At 42.4% G+C, this 20,518-nt stretch overlaps 1 pseudogene; it reads left to right on the forward strand.

The window, feature by feature from the left end:
• Positions 1-3,261: 3,261 nt before the first annotated feature.
• Positions 3,262-17,448, forward strand: LOC132360168 (nucleolar protein 56-like; annotated as a pseudogene).
• Positions 17,449-20,518: the final 3,070 nt, after the last annotated feature.

Below are 20,518 nucleotides of genomic sequence, written 5' to 3' on the forward strand. Positions count from 1 at the left end.
ATATTCTTTCTGCACCGTGGCCACACCCCACTTTGGAGGCCACTGTTGCCTTGCAAGGGATTAAAAAGCAACCAAACAAGAATTTGGCGGCCAAAGCTGAGCAATGACCTGGTTGTCTTCACTGGCATCTCTTTCCCTGAAGCATGGAAACCCGTTGATTAAATGGGTGGAGAGCCACAGAACATCATGATTTAAGTGGAAAGAAAAACATACCAGTTTAATATATATTCAGAAGTATCATTCCCATTACATGGAACCATGGACTGGCACTGATCACCAAGGCCTGAGAGCCAAACAAACTGCCTCTTTGTTGCATACAACATTCCCTTTGTCATCACTCGAAGACGGACGAGTTAACGTCTCCTACCCTCCCTGGAGCCACTGGAGAGCCAAGTGCTTGTCAGCAAGCGTGTGGGCACCCAAACCTGTATATGTATGTTGGGGGATGGGAGCTGCCAGGAGTGCTAAATTGCATGTGCTGAGAACAAAAAAAGGGCGTGGAATCTGAATCAGAGCTTAGTGATGACTATGCGTCCCAGAGGCTGGCCAAATCACCCTTTTGAATAATGTATTGCATTGCGTGGAAGTCTCCAAGTCAGAATACTAGTCCTGATTGTAGGGACAGAAACATACAGTCCTTCCAAGTATAGCATTTCTCACGGGGACCGTTTGACAACTCAGGAAGTCAGGGGAATGGATTAAAAGAATGGTGTCCTTGCACTTCAATAAAAACCTGAGACAAATATTATGGGGACTTTTGGAGATTTCTAGTCACTGGTCACTTCTCCACGGTTTGTGATGTTGGGTTACGCTGGCATAACTGCAGTGGGGTCAGGTAGGAAGGGCAGAAAGGTCTTGAATTTGGGCTTGAATTCTAGTTTGAATCCTGGCTAGTGTTTATAAGTTTGGTGACCTTGGACAAGTTAACTTTGTGAAGCCTCGGTTTCCTATCCATAAAATGGTCCAATACTAAACAAAATGATGTATACAAAGTGTCTATTATACCACATGGCATACAGTAGGCATTTAACAATCTAGATAACAGTTAGCTGATAATAGGTAAAGGCTAGACATTAAAAGTTTTCCCCCCAAATTTCCTAGCATCTTCTGCCTGGCTGATGCCTGTCCCTCCAACCAAAACTCTGAGGTTTTCTTTCTTCCCTCCTCCCTCCCTCCTTCCTTTCTCTCTTTCTTTCTTTCCTTCATTCCTTCTTTCTTTCTTTCCTAACAACTTCAACTTTTAATAATGGAAACAACTTGCCGTTTCAGAAACAATTTTAGGGAAGAAAAATCTTCCCCATAAAAATAAACTTAAACTCATCATAATTATAAATATTATAATTTTTTACTTCTGCGATTTAAAATGCTCCCCTGCAATACTACACCTTCATTTAACCTCACTCTTTAACCGTCACATATTGAAGAGAAGACAGTATTATAGCAAAGCTTAGATAGTTTAACATAAGAATTTGTACAATGATTTTTTTAAAAAAACTTTGGCCTCTGAAGCATCATTTAAAGTGGCCTGTTATTTAAAAACAAAATTTCTCGGGCTGTTTAGCTTTCTAATTAACTTTAAAATTAATTCAGCTTTTGCATATAAAAATGTTCTACATTGTCATTAGGAAAACTACCAAAGAGTTTCTTGCCATATTTATCTACACTCTTGTCAATAACCAATTCCCATGAGGCAGCCCCTCTCCACTGCCATAGCATTTATACCCCAGTTTGATGCCCTCCCTGCTACATTTACATTTTTAATAGGAAGCTCTTGAAAACCAGACCATTGTCAAAATCAAAAGTATGTCTCCAGTACTGAGACTTCAGGCTGTGTGACAGATGGTAGAAAGAAATATTTATATGGAGGCTGTGGGCAGGAGAGGAGACACTTCCCACTGTTGATTGTAGTTGGACTTGCGGTAGCTGCCAGTGGGCCATGCAGGCACGGACCTGGCAAAGTCTCCATCAGTCCTGACGGGTCTTCCTTACAGCCAACAGCTGTGGCCATTAGTTACTCCTTTGGGTCCCAGGATTTTTCTCAGACAGCTTGGTCTCCCTCACAGCCTCCCCCAGGAAGTGTGCTTGGTTCTCCCCGGAGACTCGCAGCTAAGGACAGTGCTGAATGGTGGGAGCTGGCTTTCAAGGAAGTGGGGCAGCAAACTGGCAGTAGATGCTGGGGTGGCAGGACAGGAGGAGGAAGTTGAGGATTTGAAATAATCTTCCTGGGTGTTTCTAGAAGGACAGCTCCACTGGGAACATCACAGTGAGGGGCTTAGACAGCCAAGGGCATCTGGTGACATGAGAAAGGAGGCACCTGCTCTTAATTCTGCCATCTTCACGAAAGCCTACCTTGCTTATTTTTACTAAAATGTTTCAAAAGTAAAATGTAGAAAAAGACAAATTAAAAAAAAAAAAAAAATCCGGGCAGGTGGTATGGTCTGCCCCTACAAATTTGTCTTCAGGTCTCTTCCTGAGCTCTCAGAGTAGACCCCGGTCGGCTCTGCTGGTGTGGGAAACACTGCCACCTGCTGGACCGTTTGAGAATGTCAGTGGGCCCTGCCCTTCGAACTCAGTCCCAAACTTTACTGGTGCCGGAACTTGGGCACCTCAGCAGGGGCACCCAGGACCCAAGACCTGTGGCTGCCTTTTCGAGGGGCTCCAGGGAGGAATTACTCAACTGGCCAGAATACAGAGATAATTAGTTAGACCTTGTTTTTAACCTTTAAGAGGACTGTATTAAATTAAATTCCAATACTTGCCTCCTGAAAAAGTCCCATTTGCCCTGCAATTATGTTACCTCCATGGAAATGATAACAATCAAATAACATTGGAGTAGATGAGCAAAACTGTCCTTTTCCCTAGCTTCACCCTTAACCGGCTATGACACATGGGTGAAAGCCTCAATTCAATAGTAATATCTACCCTACCCCATAAGGTTGTTATAAGGATGAAAAAATCCTGGCATGTAGTAAATGCTCAATAAATGGTGACTCTGACTATTCTTAATTTGGTTCCAAAATTCTATGAAATCTAGAAAAGTGGTAACATATTTATTAACCCATTATTAGCCCAATACTTTTGTCAGAGCATGTGTTTTAGATAAGCCACTTTGCTCCCTTCAGCTGGGTCCAGCCCTAAGTGAGACAAGGATCATGGGAGTATTCTCTCCTAGTCCTACCCTCTCTGTTATTCCAAGGTTACCCTGCCCCACCATCCTGGTTTTCCTGAAAAACAAAACAAAACAAACACTCCCCAACACACATGCACACCAAGAATTCTGACCAGAATGTGCCCAGAAGAACTTCAGTTGACACAGCGGAGGAGGAGAAAGGCTACAAGGATTTCTGGGGGGAGGTGGGTGTCTCTGGAGGCTACTTTGTCTTCAGCACTTCCATCCCCTATTTCTGGCCTTAGAATTTTAATTTAAGCCACTGATTAAAGCTCAGATGTGATTCAGCAACACATGGGGAGGAAACACCTTTTGAACATATTGAAGCAAAACAAAACGAAGAATAGGAAGGCCATCTAAGGGAAAAGCCCTCTGTCTTGGGGGCGCGAGTGGGGAGTAGAGCAAGGAGTATGAGAGGTAAGAAGACCTTCTGTAGGAAACTCTTAGCTAAGCACCTGCTATGACAGTGGGAGTGAGGAACAGAGGAGAGGAGAGAGAAGGAAGAAGAGAGAAAGTGAGAATAAAGTTCCGTAGGGCTTGTTAATGACCCCTGAGCCCGTTTTTCCTTCCACAAACACTTCCTACCCCCCCACTCTGAGCTAGACTTGAGGTTGGGGGCGTGAGGCATAGCCAGACGCAGCTCCTCTGGAAGGGACACCCAGGGCCTGTGACTGCTCCTTGGAGGTCCAAAGCTTTGCAGGATTGCTTCTGAGCCTCAGACCTTGATGGTAGACTTCATCAAACACCCTCCTGGCCTCGGTGAGAATGGGCAATGCTCCATTCACACTCAGGTTTCTCCTTTGTTGACACCAGCACGATCTACACAGAACATGTGACAGAATTGTTCATGTGTTTCCAGCTGTTGTCTGGGGGGGGAGACATTTTGTTTTGGAGCATCCAAGCCTTAGAATCGATTGACCTAAACATTGTCAGATGTGTACTCAGAACAAATGAAATTGTATTCTGTGTAAATATAAGAGCACAACTGATCACTACAGAATCCATTAACCGTATCTTGTATTCACGGTTGATAGACTAAAGACCACCCTCAGATTCAACCAATCAAGACTCAGCAATGCCCAACACAGGTCATCAGAGTTCAGTGACTGAGTCGTGGGCTTAGCGGCTGTGCCATTTTATAACCAAATGAGATTAATTGAGCAAGTCAATCATTTGTATCTGGTAACAGCAGTTAAAACGTGAGATCACAACCTTATGAGAGCAAAAATTGAACCAAGTCATTCAAAAGATAAAGCAATTTGCTTATGTGTATAATTTCTTCCTTGGGTAGTTATACTAAAAGTGAGCGGTGGGGTAGGGAGTATGGTCTGCAGGTTCATTAGGTGTGTGACATGTGCTTTATTTCTATGCCAATCTAGAACCATAGAAACATAAGCATAATTTGGATGATCTTTATGTCCACTGTGGAGCAGGATCCTGCCATGTGATTTTAAGGCAATTTTTTGTATGCTGTTTATGATCACCTTGGGGCCACACGATTATCCAAAGTAATAGAGTGTAACTAGTAAAGCAGTCTTTTTCCAAGTAGAGCATTCTGAAGGACTCTGCAAGTTATAAATTAGCCAAAACACTGTCTTCAGGCTTGGAGAGCTTTAGAGTTCCTTGTAGCATAATGACAGAATAAACCCATGGATGTCAAAATCTCAATGTAGAGTATGGAAGAATCTGCTGTGTTCCCTAAAATTCCTTTTCCTGGCCTCCATTGTATTTAGGTGTGGCCATGTGACTGGATTCTGGTCAATGAACTGTGTGAGTGGGAGAGACCAAAATAGTTAAGAAATGGGTCAATATCACTGGATACAACGTCAGTATACAAAAGTCACTTGTAGTATAACTGATTCGCTTTGTTATAAAGCAGAAACTGACACACCATTGTAAAGCAATTATACTCTAATAAAGATGTTTAAAAAAAAAGTCACTTGTATTTCTTTATACTAGCACCAAAAAATTTGAAAGCAAAATTTCAAAAAAACAATTCCAGGGCTTCGCTGGTGGCGCAGTGGTTGAGAATCTGCCTGCCAATGCAGGGGACACAGGTTCGAGCCCTGGTCTGGGAAGATCCCACATGCCGCAGAGCAACTAGGCCCGTGAGCCACAATTACTGAGCATGCGCGTCTGGAGCCTGTGCTCCGCAACAAGAGAGGCCGCGATAATGAGAGGTCCGCGCACCGCGATGAAGAGTGGCCCCCACTTGCCGCAACTAGGGAAAGCCCTCGCACAGAAACGGAGACCCAACACAGCCATAAATAATAAATAAATAAATAAATAAAAATTAAAAACAAAAAACAAAAAAAAAGCCAATTCCATTATCAATAACACAAAAAACATCACCTAGGAATAAACATAACAAAAGATGTGCAAGACCTCTACACACAAAACTATAAAACATTACCAAGATAAATTGAAGAAGGAAGAAAGAGGAGTTATATACCATGTTCATAGATTGGAAGAATATTATAAAGCTGTTAACTCTTCCCAATTTTACCTGTAGATTCAATTCAATCCCAAGCAAAATCCCCACAGATTTGTATGTGTGTGTGAAAACTGGCAAGCAAATTGTGAAATGCAAAGTACCAAGAACAGCAAAGACAATCTTGAGTAAGAACAAAGTTAGAGGATGTAAATTACTTATTTGTAAACTATCACATCATAATTAAAACTATGTGTGATGAATTGGGCGATTGGGATTGACATGTATACACTGATGTGTATAAAACTGATGACTAATAAGAACCTGCTGTATAAAAAAATAAATTAAATTAAATTAAAAAATTAAAAAAAATAAAACTATGTGGTATCAGTAAAAGGATAGACAAAGGGACTAAAATAATAAAATAGAGTCTCCCAAATTGACCCACACATGTGTAATTAACTGATTTGCAACAAAGATACACTGTAATACAGCAGGGGAATGATGGTCTTTTCAGTAAATGGTGCTGACCCCCTGGGTATTCAAATGGGAAAAACCTTGACTCCTACATCATACCAAACACAGAAATAAATTATAGCTAAATTATAGACATAAATGTGAAAAGTAAAACAATAAAGTTTCCAAAAGATAACAAAGGAAACATGGAAGAATATCTTTGTGACCCTGGGATAGGCAATGATTTCTTTAACAGGACACAAAAAGTCCTGCCCATTAAAGAAAAGATTGTACTCCATATTTCATTACAATTTTTTTTATTAAAAAAAAACAAATACTGTATGTTAACACATATATATGGAATCTAAATTTTTTTAAAAATGGTTCTGATGAAACTAGGGACAGGACAGGAATAAAGACACAGATGAAGAGAATGGACTTGAGGACATGGGGAGGGGGAAGGGTAAGCTGGGACGAAGTGAGAGAGTGGCACTGACATATATGCACTACCAAATGTAAAATAGATGGCTAGTGGGAAGCAGCCGCATAGCACAGGGAGATCAGCTCCGTGCTTTGTGACCACCTAGAGGGGTGGGATAGGGAGGGTGGGAGGGAGACGCAAGAGGGTGGGGATATGGGGATATATGTATACGTATAGCTGATTCACTTTGTTATACAGCAGAAACTAACACAACATTGTAAAGCAATTATACTCCAATAAAGATGTTAAAAAAAAAAAACCATGAAGGGAGTGAAAAGGCAAGCCACAGAGTGTGAGAATATAATTGCAATCCATATAACTGACAAAGAATTCATATCCAGAATAAGAAAAAGACAGAATACCCAAAAGAGAAGTTGACCAAAGACTTGAACAGGAAATTCTCAAAAGAGAATACTGAAGAGGCCAATGAGCCTTTAAAAGGTGTTCAATACCATTAGTTTTTAGGAAAATGCAAATTAAAACCACAATGAGATACCGCTGCACTCACACCAGAATGGCTAAATGAGAAAGACAAGACAGTACCAAGTGGTGACGGGTATATGGAGCAGCTGGAAGTCTCATGAAATGCTGATGGGCATGTAAATTTGTATAACCACTTTGGAAAACTGGCAATACCTAGTGAAGTTTAATGTGTGCATGCTTTCTGACCCAGCAATTTTACTGCTAGGTATATACCCAACAGAAACGTATAGATAGGGACTTCCCTGGTGGTCCAGTAGCTAAGACTCCACACTCCCAATGTGGGGGACCTGGGTTTGATCCCTGGTCAGGGAACTAGATCCCACATGCATGCTGCAACTAAGAGTTCGCACGTTTCAATGAAGATCCCGCATGCCACAACTAAGACCCGGCACAGCCAAATAAATAAATACATATTTTTTAAAAAGAAATGTACACCAAAAGACACTTCATAATAGCTTGTTGATAATAGTCCAAAACTGAAAACAATCCAAATGCCCATCAGCAGTAGAATGTATAAATTGTGGTATATTCGTGAATGGAATATTATACAGTAACAAAAGAGAATGAACTACTGCTTCAAGCCACAATGTGGATGAATCTCACAGACATGATATTGTACAAAAGAAGTAAGTGGAACTTCCCTATGCTCTCTTTCCTCATCTGCCAAGTAAATAGCAAAGACTCCAAGGACCAGAAAAGGGTGGAGCCACACAATAGAGGGGGCTTGGGGAACCCTGAATGATCATGTGAAAGCTTACCTGGTCAGGAACACCCACTTTGTATTGTGAGTGAAAATTACTTTTTGTGTTAAGTCACTGAGAATTTGGGGTTCATCCAGTTCAGCAGCCAGCATTACTTCTCCTCGGTGGTACACAGAGCAATACAATTAAGTGATAACAGGTGGTACCATCAGAATGCGCTGGAGAAGCTCATTAGGAGAGGCCACCAGGAGCTGGTGCTGTCGGGAAAGACCTTTTCCCAACTACAAGAGCTGCAAGTCAAGTGGAGGGTGGGGCTTGGGTAAATCAAGGGAGAAATCATTCTGGGTAGGGGCAGAGGCTCAGCAGCTGATACTGACGGAGGACAGATGGAGAGCATTCTGTTCCTGCAGGTGGAAGATAGGGCCAGCTTTTGCAGGTGCCCCTGTCATCCGCTGAAGGATCTGGGAACAAAAGGGTCAAGGGCTCCTCTTTCCTCAGTAGATCGTCAGCCCCTGATTTGAAATGACGTTATGTGCTCAGCCTACACATTCAAAGCAGTTACAAGTGAGATGTATGTAATTCCTTTCCTCTGACAACATGCTTCACTGTGTTCTGTCTGTTTCATAATTATCTACTTTTAAAAGAATTTATGGAGGCTGAGGAATAGCTGAACACTTCTTTCTTTGAACTCCCAGATGTTCTGACCAGATTCCACCCTCCGGTCCACGTTCCCAGCCATTCACCAGATCTGTCTGGTAATTTTCTAATCCTCCCCGGGACATTCCTATTTCCTTCTGAGAAATAAGAAAACAACAATGCTTCCCTAAGGGTGATGTGCTTCGGCCCGGAGGCCTGGAATCTCCATTTTAGGAAAAATGTTTACAAGGGTATAAAAGCTCTGAAAGGAAACGGCCTGTGGTTCTCCTGGGAAAGAATATGAGACCCCATCATGAGGATTTGCCATAGAATTCCGCTGCATTCCTCATCAGGACGGGGCTGTCTAGGAAGTTCATTTTGATTAAAAAATACATCAGAGCGGAAGCATGTGTGTGCATGGGCGTGTGAAACAGATCTGAGAAAAAGACAGGCAAAAATAAAGTGGAGGAGATAAGTAGAGAGGTCAAAGGCAAACACTTCTCTTTCCTTCCAAAAAGATCTCTTCAGGGTGCTTGAATTTTTTATTATGGAAATATTCAAAATAGAGAAAATAGAGAAAATAGTGTAATGAACCACCATGTACTCCTCATCCAACTTCAACAATTATCAACATTTTGTTCATCTTTTTCACTTATCTGCTCCTCTCCTTTCCTTGCACTAGAGCTGGGATTGGCCAAAACCATGGGCCAAATCCAACTTGCCTCCTCTTTTTGTAAAAAAAGTTTTATTGGAACACAGCCATGCCCATTCGTTTCTGTATTGTCTATACCTGCTTTTGCATCACACCAGCAAGGGTGAGTAGTTGTGACAGAAATCATGTGGGCCACATGCTTAAAATATTTGCTATCTGGCCTTCCACAGAAAAAAATTTGCTGACTCTACGGTAAAGTATTTTAAAGCAAATACTAGTCAGCATATCATTTCATCTGTAAATGCTTCAATATGAACCTCTAACAGATAAGAGCTTTATTAAAGCCATATCTATAATAGAATTATCATATCTAACAAAATTAATAACTCTTTAATTTCACCTAATACCCAATCTGTGTTTAAAATTCCTCTGTTATCTTTAAAAAAAGGCTTTTTACAGTTGGATTTTTCACGTCATAATCTAAATAAATTCACACACTGCATTTGGTTAATATGTCTCTTAAGTATCATTTAATCCATTGTCAGTTTTCCCTTACACCCCTCCCTTGTCTTCTTCACATTTATTTGTTGAAGAAACCAGACCACTTGTCCTATAAAATCCCCACTTTCCGGATATGGCTGGTTAAATCCTCAATGCATCATTTAACATGAACACAGTGCAGTTTTTTAAATAGGGAAGACCTTTTTAAAAACAAAAATTGAAGTATAGTTGAGTTACAATGTTGTGTTAGTTTCAGGTATACAGCTAAGTGATTCAGTTATATATATCTCTATATCTCTTTTTTCACATTTTTTTCCCTTGCAGGTTATTACAAAATATTGAATATAGTTCCCTGTGCTATACAGTAGGTCCTTGTTGTTTATCTATTTTATATATAGTAGTATGTATCTGTTAATCCCTAACTCTTAATTTATGCCTCCCTACACTTTCGCCTTCAGTAATCATAAGTTTGTTTTCCATGCCTGTGAATCTTTTTCTTTTTAATTAATTAATTAATTAATTAATTAATTAATTTTGGCTGTGTTGGGTCTTCGTTGTTGCTCGCGGGCTTTCTCTATTTGCGGCGAGCAGGGGCTACTCTTTGTTGTGGTGCACGGGCTTCTCATTGCGGTGGCTTCTCTTGATGCTGAGCACCAGCTCTAGGCACACGGGCTTCAGTAGTTGTGGCACGTGGGCTCAGTAGTCGTGGCTCGTGGGCTCTAGTACGCAGGCTCAGTAGTTGTGGCACATGGGCTTAGTTGCTCTGTGGCATGTGGGATCTTCCCAGACCAGGGCTCAAACCCATGTTCCCTGCACTGGCAGGCAGATTCTTAACCATTGCGCCACCAGGGAAGTCCCTCTGTTTCTGTTTTGTAAATAAGTTCATTTGTATCATTTTTTTTTAGATTCCCCATATAAGTGATATCATATGATATTTGTCTTTTTCTGTGTGACTTACTTCACTTAGTAGGATAATCCCTAGGTCCATCCATGTTGCTGCAAATGGCATTATTTCATTCTTTTTCATGGCTGAGTAATACGACCACAGTGCATTTTTGTGTCAGGCTACATGAGGTAGCAGAGCTTTTGGCCGTCCTCTGGTTTCCAGACCTGGCTAGGCATCCCGGTCTGACCTCCAGCAGTGGAACCACTGCTTTGAGGGTAAGAGTGTGCCTCCTTCCTTCGGCAAGCTCCATGTGTTCCTGGTGAAGCTGCTGTTTTAGTCCATTTGGGCTGCTATTTGTATATGTATAGCTGATTCACTTTGTTATACGGCAGAAACTAACACACCATTGTAAAGCAATCATACTCCAGTAAAGATGTTAAGACAAGAAAATATTAACACCATCATCAGATGGTGCTGGTTGGTTAAAAAAAAAAAAAAAAACCCACAGACTAGGTGGATTATAAACAACAGAAATTTATTTCTCATACTTCTGGAGGCTGGAAGTCCAGGATCAGGGTGCCAGCATGGTCGTGTTTGGGTGAGAGCCCTCTTCCTTGTTCGTATCTGATGCCTTCTTGCTGTGTCCTCACATGGTGGAAGCAGGCAAGGGGTCTCTGTGGGATAGCTTTTATAAGGCACTAATCCCATTTATGAGGGCTCCTTATTCATGACTTAAACACCTCCCAAAGGCCCCACTTCCTAATACCATCATCTTTGGGGGTTAGGATGGGAACGTATGAACTTTGAGGAGACACAAACATTCAGACCCTGGCAGCTGCCTGTCACAGCTCCCTGGCTTTCCCCTCACTACAGCCCAAGAGGTGGTCATGAGACCCCGCCCAGCCAACTAGAGCCCTTTCCTGGGAAGTTCTTTTCTTCCTTAGCATTGCCAAACTGGCATGATCTCAGCCTAGAGCTACCCATAGCCATGCTGAGCTTGGCCTAGTAACAAAGTCTGAATCACTAAAGGATGGTGAGGCTCCTGATAACAGCAGTCACTTGATTCTGTCCCCACCCAACCCATGGATACATGTCTGAGACCTAAGGAGAGAGAGGGTTGGGAGTAAAAATGGAATTATTTTAGTAAAATCTCTGTAAAACTGTAGCTCAAGGGCAGCACAGTGAAGAGGAGAGAATTATCTTACTGCCACTTCATCACAGAGCATCTCCCAGCTTTGGTCCAGTGAGTTCTTCAGAAGCAATACTTGGAAAGTAGGGGTGATGCCCTGTGGGAGACTTTGGTGCTTGGCCAGGGGCACTGACCCCTGGTGACATAGTGGTACCTAGCAGGAGACATGGTATCTTAACATCCATAAGCAGTACCCAGTGAAGGACAGCCAAACAGCACATAGGGAAGTTCTTCAACACACGCGAGAACTATCCCTCTTCTCCCAATTCACAAACATACTCTTTATTTTCCTATGGGAGAGGGGAACAGCTAATTTACAGAATTGCAAGTCCAGGTCTTTGGCAGAAGAGGCAAGAGAGCAGCGAAATCCAAGTATCCCTCTTGCTGTGTCCCCTTTTGTACTCATGGGCTGAGGTGGGAAACTCAGGTATACTTGCGTAACCTCAATAAAGCTGGGCCACCTCACCCTCAGTGTTTTAGTTATCTATTGCTGCAAAACAAATTACCCCAGAACTTAGACATTTAAAAATAACAGTCAATGTTTACTATCTCACACAGGTCAAGAATTTGGGAGTGGCTTAGCTAAGTGGTTCTGGCCTGGGGATCTCTCATGAGGTTGCTGCAAGCTGTCGGCCAAGGCTATAGGCTCCACTTCTTGGCTGTGGCTGGGGGATGCACTTCTAGGAAGTCTCACTCACGTGTTGGCTCTTGGTGGGGTGGGAGTGGGAGCTGGTTCTTGCCCACATGGACTTCCCCATAGGACTGCTTGAGTCTCCTCACAACATGGCAGCTGACTTACCTGAGAGTAAGTGACCCACAGAGTGAAGTAGAAGCTACAATGTCTTTTAGGATACAACCTCATATGGTCCACTCTTTCCTTTCTACAATATCCTACTGTTACACAGTTTATCCCTATTCAGTGTGGGAGGGAACGACACAAGAGCTTGAATACCAGGACACAAGGCTCACTGGGGAACTTCTTAGAAGCTGGCTAGTGCAGCCAGTCTCAGTATGGTACCATATTCAAAAGAAGTACCAGTTTCACATCCAAAAGCACTGAAAAGCAATTAGAGTCTTGACTGAAGTCTCTAGAAGAGGCAAGGAAGAAGGACTTACATTGCCCAGTGCCCAGCAAAAGTTCTAAAGTTCCTCTTCACTCATCTATTTCCCCAAAGTTATCACTCATCACACCAAAATCTCTCTTCTTCCAAACTCACTCAAATCCTCCCATCTCTCCTGTCACCCCCTCCCCACCTCAACTATGTAGCTTAAGTCAACTTCTCTCAAGTCTCAACTCTCCTCTTTACCTTGAAGCCCCAGGAACCAGGTAGGCAGCCACAAAGACTCTCGAGTGGGGCCCAGAGGGTGGAGGAAGAGGGAAGGCTGGGAAGAATGGTACGTTAACATTTTGTGTCTGTATCACATTTATACCCTAAGTGCCTAATACAGTGCCTAGAACATAGTAGATGCTCAATGTGCAGATGAATTAAAGGATGGTGGCATTTAAAAATTCTAAATGAAAATTATTTATTCAGTGGTATTCAAAGCTAATGCTATAGCAACAAATTTCCATATGGAACACAAAAATGACATAGTATTACCTTGTGTAAAAATGTTCATGATAGCGTTTCCTGGTGGTGCAGTGGTTAGGAATCCACCTGCCAATGCAGGGGACATGGGTTCGAGCCCTGGTCCGGGAAGATCCCACATGCCGCAGAGCAACTAAGCCCGTGCGCCACAACTACTGAGCCTGTGCTCTAGAGCCCGCATGCCACAACTACTGAAGCCCGCACGCTTAGAGCCTGTGCTCTGCAATAAGAGAAGCCACCTCAATGAGAAGCCCGCACACCGCAATGAATAGTAGCCCCCGCTCGCTGCAAATAGAGAAAGCCTGTGCACAGCAACAAAAACCCAAAGCAGCCAAAAATAAAAGTAAATAAATAAATTTTAAAAAATGTTCATGATAAGGGTATGAAATGTTGCTACTGATATTTTTCTATGTATGTATTTTTTTTGGGTTCTCCTCTGAATAATCCTCTTGAAATCAGAATCTGTGTTTTATTCATCTTTATGTCCCCAAAACCTGGCAATGCCTGGCTTGGGGTTGTCAGGAGTTTTGTCAATAATTTGTTTAACACTTACAATGTATACCAGACATTTTTTCAGAACCAATACATGTATTAACTCAATTAATTCTCATAGTTACCTAATGAGGTAGGTTATATTATTATCATCCCCATTTTTCAGATGAGAAAAATGAGATACAAAGAGGTTAGGTGACTTGCTGGAGGGCAAAGGCAAGAGCTGGGATGTGGACCAGAGCAGTCTCGTTCTAGAGTCTGGGACCACCCTCCCTACTACATCTACAGCGTTTGTGGAATTGAATTCAAGTTGAGTGAAGAGATCAGTTAGACCTCTTCCAGGAAAGCCTGTACATTTTCATCAGACACATCTAGAAAAACACTGGGGAAGTCCTGGAAACCACTAGTGTGCTTTAAGGTGACTTATGGATGGAAGAGAGGAAGTTGCAATGCCTCTGAGGGTGGTTGGTTTAGAGAAGGATGAAATATGTCCAAAAAAAAAACCAAAACAAAACAAAAAAAGCAATGAACACACAGAGGATTTTTTAGGGCCATGAAGATACTCTGCATGATACTATAATGATGGATACATGTTATTATACATTTGTCCAAACCCATAGGATGTGCAACACCAATGGACTTTGTGTAATTATATTGTGTCAATGTGGGTTCATCACTTGTAACAAATACACCACTCTGGTGGGGGGCTGTTGATAATGGGGGAGGCTATGCATTTGTGGCGGCAGGAGGTATATGGGAACTCTCTGTACCACCCTTTCAATTTGGCTGTGAACCTAAAACTGCCCTTAAAAATAAAATAAAATTTAAAAAACATGATCAGCAGACAAAACTCAATGAATACGAATAAAGCCAAGCAGCTGCGTTCATGTTAACACCAAAACGGAAACCCAGGTGGAGCAGGAGCCTTTTGATCTGTGGCCCTGGTCAGCTGTGATGGAGAGCTGGGCAAGTATTTGGCGGATGCAGGGTCCATCACAAGCTGTAATAGCTCTGGTCATCACAAACCTCTGGTTTTTTGAATTTGTGTTCGGTCTCATACGGATATTAATGTTTGAGCAAAATTTTAGAAATCACCACAGAAACCAGGAAGCAATGCTCTTATTTGGGAAACCAGCTAATGGAAAGTTTTATAAAATAAGAAAGAAGCTTATGTTTCAGCAGTGGGATTTGTGGCATCTCTCCCATGTTGCACAGTTAATGTCTACCTCATTTGGTACCACATAATAATTTTAGCCTTCAGAATTGGAAACTGCATAACTATTGGAGAAGTTTAAAAAGAATGAGAACATAATGATTTCCCAAATAAGTAAAGACTTTGCACAGCTGAAGCAAAAGGAAGCAGACTTATGGAAATGAGAGGCGGTGTGGCACCAGGGAGGGGCTAGGCTGGCATCAGGACACATGGGTTTGAATTTCAGTTCTGCTATTTACTCACTCAGTGTCCTTCCACGGGGCTTAACCTCACTGAGTCTTACTTTCCTCATCTGGAAGTTGAGAGGGTTGCCCTAGATAATCCTTAAGGACCTGCCCAGCCAGAAGTCTGAATCCACAAGAAACATGGTGTGGTGAAGGTCATGGCATTAGTTTCCATGTGGTTCATATACATAGTGAAGCCCACACGAAGTGTTCAGTTTGGAGAGGCAGCTTGCACACTCGGCGACATGGAATCATCTGCAAAGGAAGTGGCCTTTTGATGTGCGCCACAGCATTCTGGGTATATATCCCAAAGAACTGCAGGCAGAGGCTCGAGCAGATATTTGCACACCCATGTTCACAGCAGCATTAGTCATAATGGCCAAAAGGTGGAAGCAACCCAAATATCCATCAACAGATGAATGGAGAAACAAAATGTGACTATATATATATATATATATATATATATATACACACACACATATATATGTGATTCAGCCATAAAAAGGAATGAAATTTTGATATATGCTAAAACTCAGATGAGACGAAAGCATTACACCAGAAAAAATAATCCAGACACAAAAGGGCAAATATTGTATGATTCCACTTATATGAAGTACCGAAGACAGGCTAATTCATAGACAGAAAGTAGAATAGAGGTTACCAGGGGCTGGGGGGGGAAGAAAGAAGTGGGATTTATTGTTTAATAGATATAGAGTTTTTGTCGGAGACAATGAAAAGTTGTAGGTATGGCCAGTCCTGATGTCTGAGTGATTCCCTGGGCCCAGCAAAGGGACCTAGTTTCTGGAGCCTTGAAGACAAAGGGTAACACCCCAAAATATGGTCTCATTTTCCACTCTGTCTTCATTGGCCAAGCAGCTGCCGAGAACAAAGGCCGCATCTCCTGACACCTGGCAAAGAAATGCGGTATTGCCTCACGAATTGGTGCCCACGAATGTATTTGGGGAAGAGCTTCAAGAACAAGTGGAGGGAGAACAGTATGGAGGTTCCTTAAAAAACTAAAAACAGAACTACCATACGATCCAGCAATCCCACTACTGGGCATATACCCTGAGAAAACCATAATTCAAAAAGAGTCATGTACCAAAATGTTCATTGCAGCTCTATTTACAATAGCCAGGACATGGAAGCAACCTAAATGTCCATCATCGGATGAATGGATAAAGAAGATGTGGCACATATATACAAAGGAATATTACTCAGCCATAAAAAGAAATGAAATGGAGTTATTTGTAGTGAGGTGGATGGAGTTAGAGTCTGTCATACAGAGTGAAGTAAGTCAGAAAGAGAAAAACAAATACAGTATGCTAACACATATATATGGAATCTGAGGGGAAAAAAAAAAGGTCATGAAGAACCTAGTGGCAAGATGGGAATAAAGACACAGACCTACTAGAGAATGGACTTGAGGATATGGGGAGGGGGAAGGGTAAGATGTGACAAAGTGAGAAAGTGGCATGGACATATATACACTACCAAACATAAAATAGATAGCTAGTGGGAAGCAGCCGCATAGCACAGGGAGATCAGCTCTGTGCTTTGTGACCACCTAGAGGGGTGGGATAGGGAGGGTGGGAGGGAGGGAGACACAAGAGGGAAGAGATATGGGAACATATGTATATGTATAACTGATTCACTTTGTTATAAAGCAGAAACTAACACACCATTTAAAGCAATTATACTCCAATAAAGATGTTAAAAAAAAAAGAACAAGTGGAGGAGCAGCTGTCTTTCTATGAGACTGGAGAGAGTCCATGAAAGAATCTGGATACCGTGAAGGAGGCAATGGTTCAGGCAGAGGGAGCAGCTGCTGAGATTACTAGGAAGCTAGTCAGGAGAAGAAATGCTTGAAGAAGGAAGGGACGACTGGTTGCCATGGCCCTGGCATCTTCAGAAAACAGTAGTGGTATCCAGGGGGAGTGTGAGGGGACAAGTGAAAGACACAAAAAGAAGACAAAGCAAAAGCCCCAGAAGGCTCCTCAGGAGGATGAGATGGAACATCCATCTGTCTCTTTCTCCAAACCCAAGAAAAAGAAATCTTTTTTCAAGGAGGAACTGCTCAGGAGTGATCTTGAAGAGACAGCTGGCAGTGGAAGTCTTCCCAAGAGGAAGAAATCTTTCCCCAAAAAGGAGCCAGTTAGCGACCGACCCTGAAGGGTCAGGAAACAAGAGTGCCCCCAAGAAAAAGAAGACATTCTCTTCCAGGGAGGAGCCACTCAGCCGCTGAAGAGGCTGCTGGCAGCAAGGGCAGCAGCTCCAAGAAAAAGAAAACGTTCCAAAAGCTATCCCAGGGAGATGAGGATGGACATTTCCCTGCTGGGGCATAACCCACGGAGGTATCTCCCAACCCATCCCCTATATCCCAATAAAAACAAATTCACAAGAGTAAAAAAAGAAAAAGTTTTAGATATATATAGTGATGATGGTTACACAACCTTGGGAATGTATTTAATGCTACTGAATTGTATGCTTACAAATGTTTAAAAAGAGGGACTTCCCTGGTGGTGCAGTGGCTAAGACTCCATGCTCCCAATGCAGGGGGCCCAGGTTTGATCCCTGGTCAGGGAACTAGATCCCACATGCCACAACTAAGAGTTTGCATACCGCAACTAAGAGTTCACGTGTCACAACTAAGACCCAGCTCAGCCAAACAAATAAAAAACAACAAAGAAACAAAACCAAAACCAAAAAAAACCCCACAAATGTTTAAAAAGATAAATATTGTGTTATGTACTGGGTTGGCCCAAAAGTTCGTTCGGATTTTTCCATACGATGGTAGGGAAAACCCAGCGAACTTTTTGGCCAACCCAATATATTTTACCACAATAAAAATAAATGTTTTAAGTGAGTGTTCTGTGTGCTTCTGTTAAAAACATTTTTTTTGCATGTAAATTGGCTCTCTGTAAAGTGCAAGAGAAAGGTGAGAAAATGGAAAGGGTGGTAGCTGCTTAGTATCGTAATCCGACTGGAAAGCATGATGACTGAAATGCTTATGTGTGTGCCAGTGCTTATGTGCGTTTGGGAAGATGTGAGGAGGAACCAGATTTAAGAAAGGCATGGATTTAAGAGAAAGTCAGAAAGGCAAGAGGGAGCCAAAGACTGAATGCAGGGAGCAAATTTTCCCCCAACAGGATCGCTATCTCCAGACTCCCCAGATCACACAGAGGCCCAGTTTGCTCCTGACTCAGCAGCTGTGGCTGAATAAAAGTTTGTCTGTAATCCTTCTCCAAGGGAAGCTTCACGACTATTCTTCCAGAGCTCTTCTGCTTTTATCAGCCAAGTCAGGTTTCAGATGGGCACATTTCCTTCCACAGGTAACAGAGTCTGAACAGAATTGGGAGGTGACCTCCCTTCTCTGCTTAGGGCCACCATTGCTCACCTGTGCTCTGTGACTTAGTTCCCACTCTGTAATACACAGCTCACACTCACTATTACCTTCAAGAGCAGGAATTCCTTAACTGTGCATAGTGCTCGATAGTTTAGAGAACACTCTGGAAGCCTGCCCCCGAGAACGTCAGCTTCTTGGAGGCACGCATTCTTTTCTGTTTTGTTCTCTGTTGCATTCCCAGCCCAAGAAATAGTGGGGCCACACAGCAGATGCACCATCAACAGCGCCTGAATACGTGACAAGGGGGGGTCTCAGGGCAATGCTGGGAGGTATTTTCTCCAGATGAGAAAACTGAGAAACAGCAAGACTGAGTAACTGACCCAATGATCTGGGATTAACACAGTTTTTTTGGCTCCAAGTCTAGTGAATAAGAAGTACATCAAAATAAATGTATGTTTTTATTTATTTATTTTTAATTTTTTAAATTGAAGTATAGTTGATTTACAATGTTGTATTAGTTTCGGGTGTACAGCAAAGAGGCTCAGTTATACATTCATATATATATATATTTTTTTCAGATTCTTTTCCCTTACAGTTTATTACAAAATGGTAAGTATAGTACCCTGTGCTATACAGTAGGTCCTTGTCAGTTGTCTATTTTATATACAGTGGTGTGTATATGTTAATCCCAAACTCCTAATTTATCCCTCCCCACCCCTTTTCCCTTTGGTAACCATAAGTTCGTTTTCTATGTCTGTGGGTCTATTTCTGTTTTGTATGTACGTTTATTTGTATCATTTTGGGGGGGGGAGGGCTGCGTTAGGTCTTCATTGCTGTGCGCGGCTTTCTCTAGTTGCGGCGAGCGGGTGCTACTCTTCGTTGCGGTGCGCGGGCTTCTCATCATGGGGGCTTCTCTTGTTGCAGAGCACAGGCTCTAGGTGCCCAGCTTCAGTAGTCACGGCTCACGGGCTCTAGAACGCAGGCTCAGTAGTTGTGGCACACAGGCTTAGTTACTCCGCGGCATGTGGGATCTTCCCGGACCAGGGCTCGAACCCGTGTGCCCTGCATTGGCAGGCGAATTCTTAACCACTGCGCCACCAGGGAAGTCCCTGTATCAATTTTTTTTAGATTCCACATATAAGCAATATCATATGATATTTGTCTTTCTCTGGCTTACTTCACTTAGTATGATAATTTCTAAGTCCCTCCATGTTGCTGCAAATGGCATAATTTCATTCCTTTTTATGGCTGAGTAGTATCCTGTTTTATAAATATATATGTGTGTGGGTGTGTATATATATATATCTCACATCTTCTTTATCCATTCATCTGTCAATGGACATTTAGGCTGCTTCTGTGTCTTGGCTGTTGTAAATAGTTCTGCTATGAACATTGGAGTGCATGTATCTTTTTGAATTATGGTTTTCTCCTAAATATATGTTTTTAAATGCTCGTGAAGGTGCATGAAGCAAATACTTTGAGCCCTTTGGATGATGCTGTTTTCTCCCATTATTCTCCTCCCTCCCATTTTTCCTTGCTTCCTGTTTTCCTTCCCCCTATTATATCAGCTTCATTCTTATTCTTACCCAGCATCCAGCTCTTGGCTCTTCCAACTGTGTGAGGATACCTCGTGGGGCCTTACCCTCCTCTCCAAATGGCTTGTTGGAGAATTCCTTCCAACCACTCACGTTCCTGCCCTAGGAGGAGTGGAGTCCTGGCCAACACAACCTGCTCTGTCCTAATAGCTTCCCAGCGATTCTGTTGCTCCCCTTAGAGACAAGGTCTGGCCTCTGCCCGGCTGGCCCGCTGGTCAGAGTAATTAAAGCATTCGTTGTGTGGGGCAGAATTCCAGGCTCTTGCAATCTTTCTTTTCATATAGGACTCCAAGTCCTTAGTAAAAATCCCTGTGTGTTTACCAGTAACAGGACAAATCGATGTCATGTGCCTCCTAATATAATGCTCTGAAAAGAGCACAGCATCCTTTTTGTGGTATTCCTGCCTCAAATACATAGATCATGAGGAAGCATCAGAGAAACCCAAATTGAGGGGCGTGCCCTAATGAGACTGGC

Source organism: Balaenoptera ricei, chromosome 2, assembly GCF_028023285.1.
Source record: "Balaenoptera ricei isolate mBalRic1 chromosome 2, mBalRic1.hap2, whole genome shotgun sequence".
NCBI classification, from domain to species: domain Eukaryota; kingdom Metazoa; phylum Chordata; class Mammalia; order Artiodactyla; family Balaenopteridae; genus Balaenoptera; species Balaenoptera ricei.